This window comes from Salmo salar, chromosome ssa20 (assembly GCF_905237065.1).
Source record: "Salmo salar chromosome ssa20, Ssal_v3.1, whole genome shotgun sequence".
NCBI lineage: Eukaryota > Metazoa > Chordata > Actinopteri > Salmoniformes > Salmonidae > Salmo > Salmo salar.
The window spans coordinates 93,303,178-93,312,919 of record NC_059461.1 but is presented as its reverse complement, the minus strand read 5'-3'; the positions used below and the strand labels follow the sequence as shown (position 1 = coordinate 93,312,919).

The following is a 9,742-nucleotide window of genomic DNA, read 5'->3' as shown; positions in this document are numbered from 1 at the left end:
GGCACGGAGCTGGATAACAATACAACATTCATGGGAATGGGAATGGATTAAATTAAAGTACATTTGTGGACATTTTGTGGGGTTGATGGTTTGCTGAGATGTGTGGGAAATTGTTAATTGAATAAATGTGATTTTGAAACAGTAATAGTTTAGTTAGATCACCAAGGACACAGACTGAATATTTGGCAGACCGCCCTCAGCATTAAAGCAAAAACACATTTACGGTATATTATGAGGGATGGATTTCAAAATCTTTTTCTGTTATCCACATAGCATGGACGTTGGAATTATGATTTCAATTCAGACTTGTATCGTCCTAAACCTATCACAGAATATCTGTGAGTCAGTTATAATCAGTCTGTCCACAACAATGTGAGCCAATGCCTTTTCCAGCTTTCATGTCCAGTAAGTAGCTGTAATGGTGACGGCTCCCCATTAGCTGTATGTGTTATAAATCAACAGGATATAAGAAAGCAGCTTGGACTAACTATAGTGCCCCGGGGGAAACCCACTCACCACTCCACCTCCCACTCCTCCTCTCCTCATCCCCCGTTCCCTCCAATCACAGCATCCTTTAACAGGTCCCATGTTGGGAAGGTGAAAGGGGAGACAGGGTTTTAACAGTAACTTAATACATTACCTGACAAAAAGTGGCAATGATATATAGACCCCTAAGACATATCTATTATCTAATGGAGGCGTCTACTGTAGCTGTATCTATTATCTAATGGAGGAGTCTACTATAGCTGTATCTATTATCTAATGGAGGAGTCTACTGTATCTATTATCTAATGGAGGAGTCTACTATAGCTGTATCTATTATCTAATGGAGGAGTCTACTATATCTAGTATCTAATGGAGGAGTCTACTGTAGCTGTATCTATTATCTAATGGAGGAGTCTACTATAGCTGTATCTATTATCTAATGGAGGAGTCTACTGTATCTATTATCTAATGGAGGAGTCTACTGTAGCTGTATCTATTATCTAATGGAGGAGTCTACTGTATCTATTATCTAATGGAGGAGTCTACTGTAGCTGTATCTATCTAATGGAGGAGTCTACTATAGCTGTATCTATTATCTAATGGAGGAGTCTACTGTATCTATTATCTAATGGAGGAGTCTACTATAGCTGTATCTATTATCTAATGGAGGAGTCTACTATATCTAGTATCTAATGGAGGAGTCTACTGTAGCTGTATCTATTATCTAATGGAGGAGTCTACTATAGCTGTATCTATTATCTAATGGAGGAGTCTACTGTATCTATTATCTAATGGAGGAGTCTACTGTATCTATTATCTAATGGAGGAGTCTACTGTAGCTGTATCTATTATCTAATGGAGGAGTCTACTGTATCTATTATCTAATGGAGGAGTCTACTGTAGCTGTATCTATCTAATGGAGGAGTCTACTGTATCTATTATCTAATGGAGGAGTCTACTGTAGCTGTATCTATGATCTAATGGAGGAGTCTACTGTATCTATTATCTAATGGAGGAGTCTACTGTAGCTGTATCTATTATCTAATGGAGGAGTCTACTATAGCTGTATCTATTATCTAATGGAGGAGTCTACTATAGCTGTATCTATTATTTAATGGAGGAGTCTACTGTATCTATTATCTAATGGAGGAGTCTACTATAGCTGTATCTATTATCTAATGGAGGAGTCTACTATATCTAGTATCTAATGGAGGAGTCTACTGTAGCTGTATCTATTATCTAATGGAGGAGTCTACTGTATCTATTATCTAATGGAGGAGTCTACTGTATCTATTATCTAATGGAGGAGTCTACTGTAGCTGTATCTATTATCTAATGGAGGAGTCTACTGTATCTATTATCTAATGGAGGAGTCTACTATAGCTATATCTATTATCTAATGGAGGAGTCTACTATAGCTGTATCTATTATCTAATGGAGGAGTCTACTGTATCTATTATCTAATGGAGGAGTCTACTGTAGCTGTATCTATTATCTAATGGAGGAGTCTACTGTAGCTGTATCTATTATCTAATGGAGGAGTCTACTATAGCTGTATCTATTATCTAATGGAGGAGTCTACTATAGCTGTATCTATTATCTAATGGAGGAGTCTACTATAGCTGTATCTATTATCTAATGGAGGAGTCTACTGTATCTAGTAGATATCACCAAAGTCAGCTCTAGTTAGGGGGTTGGTGAGTTCACGACAGGCAATTATTATTATGTTTAATTATAAAGGATGTAGGAGGTTGGCCTGGCTGCCGTACCATTGGCCTGGCTAACGTACCATTGGCCTGGCTGCCGTACCATTGGCCTGGCTAACGTACCATTGGCCTAGCTGCCGTACCATTGGCCTAGCTGCCGTACCATTGGCCTAGCTAACGTACCATTGGCCTGGCTCCCGTACCATTGGCCTGGCTGCCGTACCATCGGCCTGGCTAACGTACCATTGGCCTGGCTCCCGTACCATTGACCTGGCTGACGCATGAAGCCATGCCAGTGTGAATAGGCTACATCCATCCAGCACGTGTTTCAAGTTCGGTTTCCAAGTTTCCAACTCTCCCTCTAAGCGCTGAGCTGGTCTGCTGTAAAGGCAACCTGCTTACTCTCACCATGAGCCTGGTAGGACTGGTACTGACACCATGAGCCTGGTAGGACTGGTACTGACACCGTCAGCCTGGTAGGACTGGTACTGACACCATGAGTCTGGTAGGACTGGTACTGACACCGTCAGCCTGGTAGGACTGGTACTGACACCGTCAGCCTGGTAGGACTGGTACTGACACCGTCAGCCTGGTAGGACTGGTACTGACACCGTGAGCCTGGTAGGACTGGTACTGACACCGTCAGCCTGGTAGGACTGGTACTGACACCGTCAGCCTGGTAGGACTGGTACTGACACCGTCAGCCTGGTAGGACTGGTACTGACACCATGAGCCTGGTAGGACTGGTACTGACTGACACCGTCAGCCTGGTAGGACTGGTACTGACACCGTCAGCCTGGTAGGACTGGTACTGACACCGTCAGCCTGGTAGGACTGGTACTGACACCGTCAGCCTGGTAGGACTGGTACGACTGACACCGTCAGCCTGGTAGGACTGGTACTGACACCGTCAGCCTGGTAGGACTGGTACTGACACCGTCAGCCTGGTAGGACTGGTACTGACACCGTCAGCCTGGTAGGACTGGTACTGACACCATGACCCTGGTAGGACTGGTACTGACTGACACCGTCAGCCTGGTAGGACTGGTACTGACTGACACCGTCAGCCTGGTAGGACTGGTACTGACACCATGAGCCTGGTAGGACTGGTACTGACACCGTCAGCCTGGTAGGACTGGTACTGACTGACACCGTCAGCCTGGTAGGACTGGTACTGACACCATGAGCCTGGTAGGACTGGTACTGACACCATGAGCCTGGTAGGACTGGTACTGACACCGTCAGCCTGGTAGGACTGGTACTGACACCGTCAGCCTGGTAGGACTGGTACTGACTGACACCATGAGCCTGGTAGGACTGGTACTGACTGACACCGTCAGCCTGGTAGGACTGGTACTGACACCGTCAGCCTGGTAGGACTGGTACTGACACCGTCAGCCTGGTAGGACTGGTACTGACTGACACCGTCAGCCTGGTAGGACTGGTACTGACACCGTTAGTCTGGTAGGACTGGTACTGACACCGTCAGCCTGGTAGGACTGGTACTGACACCATGAGTCTGGTAGGACTGGTACTGACACCGTCAGCCTGGTAGGACTGGTACTGACACCGTCAGCCTGGTAGGACTGGTACTGACTGACACCGTCAGCCTGGTAGGACTGGTACTGACACCGTTAGTCTGGTAGGACTGGTACTGACACCGTCAGCCTGGTAGGACTGGTACTGACACCATGAGTCTGGTAGGACTGGTACTGACACCGTCAGCCTGGTAGGACTGGTACTGACACCGTCAGCCTGGTAGGACTGGTACTGACACCGTCAGCCTGGTAGGACTGGTACTGACACCGTCAGCCTGGTAGGACTGATACTGACACCGTGAGCCTGGTAGGACTGGTACTGACACCGTCAGCCTGGTAGGACTGGTACTGACACCGTGAGCCTGGTAGGACTGGTACTGACTGACACCGTCAGCCTGGTAGGACTGGTACTGACACCGTCAGCCTGGTAGGACTGGTACTGACACCATGAGTCTGGTAGGACTGGTACTGACTGACACCATGAGCCTGGTAGGACTGGTACTGACTGACACCATGAGCCTGGTAGGACTGGTACTGACACCGTGAGCCTGGTAGGACTGGTACTGACTGACACCATGAGCCTGGTAGGACTGGTACTGACACCGTGAGCCTGGTAGGACTGGTACTGACACCGTCAGCCTGGTAGGACTGGTACTGACTGACACCATGAGCCTGGTAGGACTGGTACTGACACCGTGAGCCTGGTAGGACTGGTACTGACACCGTCAGCCTGGTAGGACTGGTACTGACACCATGAGTCTGGTAGGACTGGTACTGACACCGTCAGCCTGGTAGGACTGGTACTGACACCATGAGTCCGGTAGGACTGGTACTGACACCATGAGTCTGGTAGGACTGGTACTGACACCATGAGTCTGGTAGGACTGGTACTGACACCGTCAGCCTGGTAGGACTGGTACTGACACCGTGAGCCTGGTAGGACTGGTACTGACACCGTCAGCCTGGTAGGACTGGTACTGACACCGTCAGCCTGGTAGGACTGGTACTGACACCGTCAGCCTGGTAGGACTGGTACTGACACCGTCAGCCTGGTAGGACTGGTACTGAATGACACAGGGAATGTTGATCACTCAGGTGCTTTAACTCAGACAGGATATAGGGATATAATCCCTGTACCATCTAAACCACTGAGAATCAGTGTACCATCTAAACCACTGAGAATCATTGTACCATCTAAACCACTGAGACATTTATTTCAATATAACCAGAAATATTGTATTTTCAGCTGTTTGAAGCTTGTGGACAAAACCGAAAGTAAAAGACGCAAAAACTAAACTTAAGAACGGGAAGCACAGAAATAGTGCACATAGAACATATCAACACTTCTTAGACTTGCTTTTAAATGAGAATGGCAGATCTATAACTCACATTTTCTATGTAAATTTGGTCAGGACTCCAAAAAGTTTAAATAGATTTTTTCTTCTTATTGGTGTCCTTTAGTAGTGGTTTCTTTGCAGCAATTCGACCATGAAGGCCTGATTCACACAGTCTCCTCTGAACAGTTGATGTTGAGATGTGTTGGTTACTTGAACTCTGTGAAGCATTTATTTGGGCTGCAACTTCTGAGGCTGGTAACTCTAATGAACTTATCCTCTGCAGCAGAGGTAACTCTGGGTCTTCCTTTCCTGTGGCGGTCCTCATGAGAGACAGTTTCATCATAGCGCTTGATGGTTTTTGCGACTGCATTTGAAGAAACGTTCAAAGTTCTTGAGATTTTCCTGATTGACTGACAGTCATGTCTTAAAGCAATGATGGACTGTTGTTTCTTTTTGCTTATTGGAGCTGTTCTTGCCATAATATGGACTTGGTCTTTTACCAAATAGGGTGATCTTCTGTATACCACCCCTAACTTGTCACAACACAACTGATTGGCTCAAACGCATTAAGAAGGAAAGAAATTCCACAAATTAACTTTTTAACAAGGCACACCTGTTAATTGAAATGCATTCCAGGTGACTACCTCATGAAACTGGTTGAGAGAAAGCCAAGAGTGTGCAAAGCTGTCATCAAGGCAAAGGGTGGCTATTTTGAAGAATCTCAAATATAAAATATATTTTGATTTGTTTTAACAGTTTTTTTGGTTACTACATGATTCCATATGTGTTATTTCATAGTTTTGATAAAGAAAAACCCTGGAATGAGTAGGTGTATCCAAACTTTTGACTGGTACTGTATATAGGCCTGGTAAGGGGAACCTCCATCCTGGCATCACACATTTTAGGGGCAGTCTAATCTCAGGGAACCTAATGTTAAATCTGTCACAAGAGACTAGGGAGTTTTTCCTAGCCACCGTGCTTCTAAACCTGCATTGCTTGCTGTTTGGGGTTTTAGGCTGGGTGTCTGTACAGCACTTTGTGACATCAGCTGATGTAAGAAGGGCTTTATAAATACATTTGATTTGATTGATTGATTGATTGAGGAAGTCTAATCTCAGGGAACCTAATGTTAAATCTGTCACAAGAGACTAGAGGTAATCAGGATGAGGTAAAGCAGAGGTGCACAGCACTTCACCAATACGTGTCAGTTTATCTCAACAAACGATATAGGCCTGTGCTCCAGCTTTCTCGCGTTCCAGAGTTCCTTTCAGAGTCTGGCATTGGTGTGGAGGGACTGTATTAAGGGCAATTTATAGACAAGTAAAATAGAGGTGTACAGCATTTCACAAATACATGTCAATTTCCTTTGAATTCAAGCCTGGCCTCCTTAAATGTTAAAATACCTTTGCAGCTACCCTTATTGACCTGACCACAAATTACTAAATGACTTGGCTGTAAAGTTTTATGAACAATTATGACATAATAAGTATCCCCTGGTTAACTCCTGGCAGAGAGAGGGAGGGAGAGGGGAGAGGAGGGAGGGAGGGAGGGGGAAGAGAGAGAGAGAGAGAGAGAGAGAGAGAGAGAGAGAGAGAGAGAGGGAGGGAGGAGAGAGAGAGAGAGAGAGAGAGAGAGAGAGAGAGAGAGAGAGAGAGAGAGAGAGAGAGATATGGAACCAAGTCATTGTTTTCTCTCCATTATTGTTGAGATTAATTGAAACAAGCCAATTGGTTTATGAAATGTAACCAACCAATCAGGCAGCACTGCAGCTGGATGCCCAATCTCCACACTCTGGGGCATTGTGAATGTACAGCAATTTGATAGTAGACCAAAACATTTGAATATGTTGATTCTTATTTAATATCTTATTTTAAATAATATTTTTCACAGCAGTGAAGTTCATTCCTCTCTGCAAAAGAGAAATCACCCCGACCAGAACAAAAGCAGCTGATATGAGCCAGATTGTTTTGTCTTCATGCCCAGGACTGTGTGTGTGTGTGTGTGTGTGTGTGTGTGTGTGTGTGTGTGTGTGTGTGTGTGTGTGTGTGTGTGTGTTGCTGCCGAGGCTGTGGCCCTCTCGTCCCTCATTGCTCATCAAGCAGGACAATTACGGCCGCGGGGAAAACAGGCCATTCCTAACAAAGGTCAACCTCCGACGGGACTTCTCATTTAACTCCTCACTCCCTCTCTTCCTCCACAGAGCACAACTCTTGAGTCCCCCGGTAGACCTGAGGTCAAGACACCGAACCCACTACAGCCTATTGAAGCACTTGTGGGCTTTTGCACAAAGCAGCGAAGCCCTTAGCTCTTAGGGAGCTCAACTACCAGCAGAGGGTTTGATTCAGAGGTAACAAAAAGAGGACATGATGTGAGGCTGAGGCTTGGGAGCCTTCAGAAATAAGCCTGGCTCTGAATGCAACATGCCTGGGACCAGATAGGTGATTCAGGGAAGCCTTTTTTTAATACCGTTTCAGTGTGTGTGTGTGTGTGTGTGTGTGTGTGTGTGTGTGTGTGTGTGTGTGTGTGTGTGTGTGTGTGTGTGTGTGTGTGTGTGTGTGTGTGTGTGTGTGTGTGTGTGTGTGTGTATATATACAGCACATTTGGAAAGTTTCCTGACCTCTTGACTTTTTCCACATTTTGTTACGTTACACAGCCTTATTCTATATAAGGTCCCACAGTTGACAGTACACGTCAGAGCAAAAACCAAGCCATGAGGTCGAAGGAATTATCTGTAGAGCTCCGAGACATGATTGTGTCGAGGCACAGATCTGGGGAAAGGTACCAAAACAATGTTGCAGTATTTAGTCAAGTCAGTTAAGAACAAATTCTTATTTACAATGACGGCCTACCCCGGCCAAACCTTAACCCAGACGACACTGGGCCAATTGTGCGCTGCCCTATGGGACTCCCAATCACGGCTGGGTGTGATACAGCCTGGAATCGAACCAGGGTCTGTAGGGATGCTTCTAGCACAGAGATGCAGTGCCTTAGACCGCTGTGCCACTCAGGAGCCCACTCATGAGTGTTGAAGGTCCCCTAAAACACAGTGGCCTCCATCATTCTTAAATGGAAGAAGTTTGGAACCACCAAGTCTCTTCCTAGAGCTGGCTGCCCAGCCAGACTGAGCAATCGGGGGAGAAGGGCCTTGGTCTGGGAGGTGACTAAGAACCTGATGGTCACTCTGACAGAGCTCCAGAGTTCCTCTGTGGAGATGGGAGAACCTTCCAGAAGGACAAACATCTATGCATCACTACACCAATCAGGTCTTTATGGTAGAGTGGCCAGACGGAAGCCACTTGTCAGTAAAAAGGCACATGACAGCCTGCTTTGAGTTTGTTAAAAGGCACCTAAAGTGGCTTCGGGACAAGTCTCTGAATGTCCTTGAGTGGCCCAGTCAGAACCCAGACTTGAACCCGATCAAACATTTCTGGAGAGACCTGAAAATAGCTGTGCAGTAATGCTCTCCATCCAACCTGACAGAGCTTGAGAGGATCTGCAGAGAAGAATGGGAGAAACTCCCCCAAATACAGGTGTGCCAAGCTTGTAGCGTCATACCCACGAATACTCGAGGCTGTAATCACTGCTAAAGGTTCTTCAACAAAGTACTGAGTACTAATATAAAATGTGATATTTCAGTTTTTTATTTTTAATACATTTTCAAAAATTTGTTTTTGCTTGGTCATTATGGGGTATTGTGATGTCATTATGGGGTATTGTGATGTCATTATTGTGATGTCATTATGGGGTATTGTGATGTCATTATGGGGTATTGTGATGTCATTATGGGGTATTGTGTGTAGATTGATGGGGGGGGAAACGATTTAATCCATTGTAGAATAAGGCTGTAACGTAACAAAATGTGGAAAAAGTCAAGGGGTCTGAATACTTTCCAAATGCTGTGTGTGTGTGTGTGTGTGTGTGTGTGTGTGCATGCGTGCGTGCGTTCATGCGTGTGTGTGTGTGTGTATCAGTATGCTTTTCTCATAACAATAACCAACCAAGCAATGCTGTTTATTTCCCAATATCAATTAAACAATTGGAAATTACTATGAAGCGTTAATTATGACACTTCAAACAGCTTAAACAACACAAGAGTAGCCAACAACAACAAAAATAATCACTCATTAAGTTCTTTGAACCTGCAATAAAATAAACCATTGTAATAAACAATTCCCTAGATGATTTAAAGCTTTTGATAATTCAGATATTTCAGTATTGAACAAAGTTAATGTTATATAGGCTAAATGGTGTAGCAGTGATTGATGTAATTGATTGATTAAAATCTTCTGGAAGTCTTAAGTCCATAATATTATTAAATAGATATTATTAGCATTGGGGAGCAAAGCCTAGTGATATTAAAATGACATGGCCACCCAAGTCGCATAGAGTCTAGTATGTGCTGTTATATCGCAGCTAAGGAAAAAACCTTGCCAGTAAAAGTACTATGAAAATATACAGTACATTTCTGTCATATCTATTATAGGTTCCATTGATCATCCGACTTCATCCTCATCAGGATTCAGACTATTGGAATTGATTCTTGTCTTTAGGTAGCTGAGGTACCCTGAACTCCGCGTCGGTATAAGAAAAGGGAGTTGAGGGTTTTCTCAGCCAGGATTTTTCAGCCACCTACCCCACGCAAAATGGTTCACCGTGTTGTCTGCACCGACTCAAT

The 9,742-nt window shown here is 44.9% G+C and overlaps 1 protein-coding gene across 10 annotated transcripts in view; it reads right to left on the bottom strand.

Moving 5' to 3' along the window:
• tenm4 (teneurin transmembrane protein 4) overlaps positions 1 to 9,742 on the bottom strand; it is a 649,554-nt gene that overhangs the window by 638,913 nt on the left and 899 nt on the right. The window lies entirely within an intron of this gene.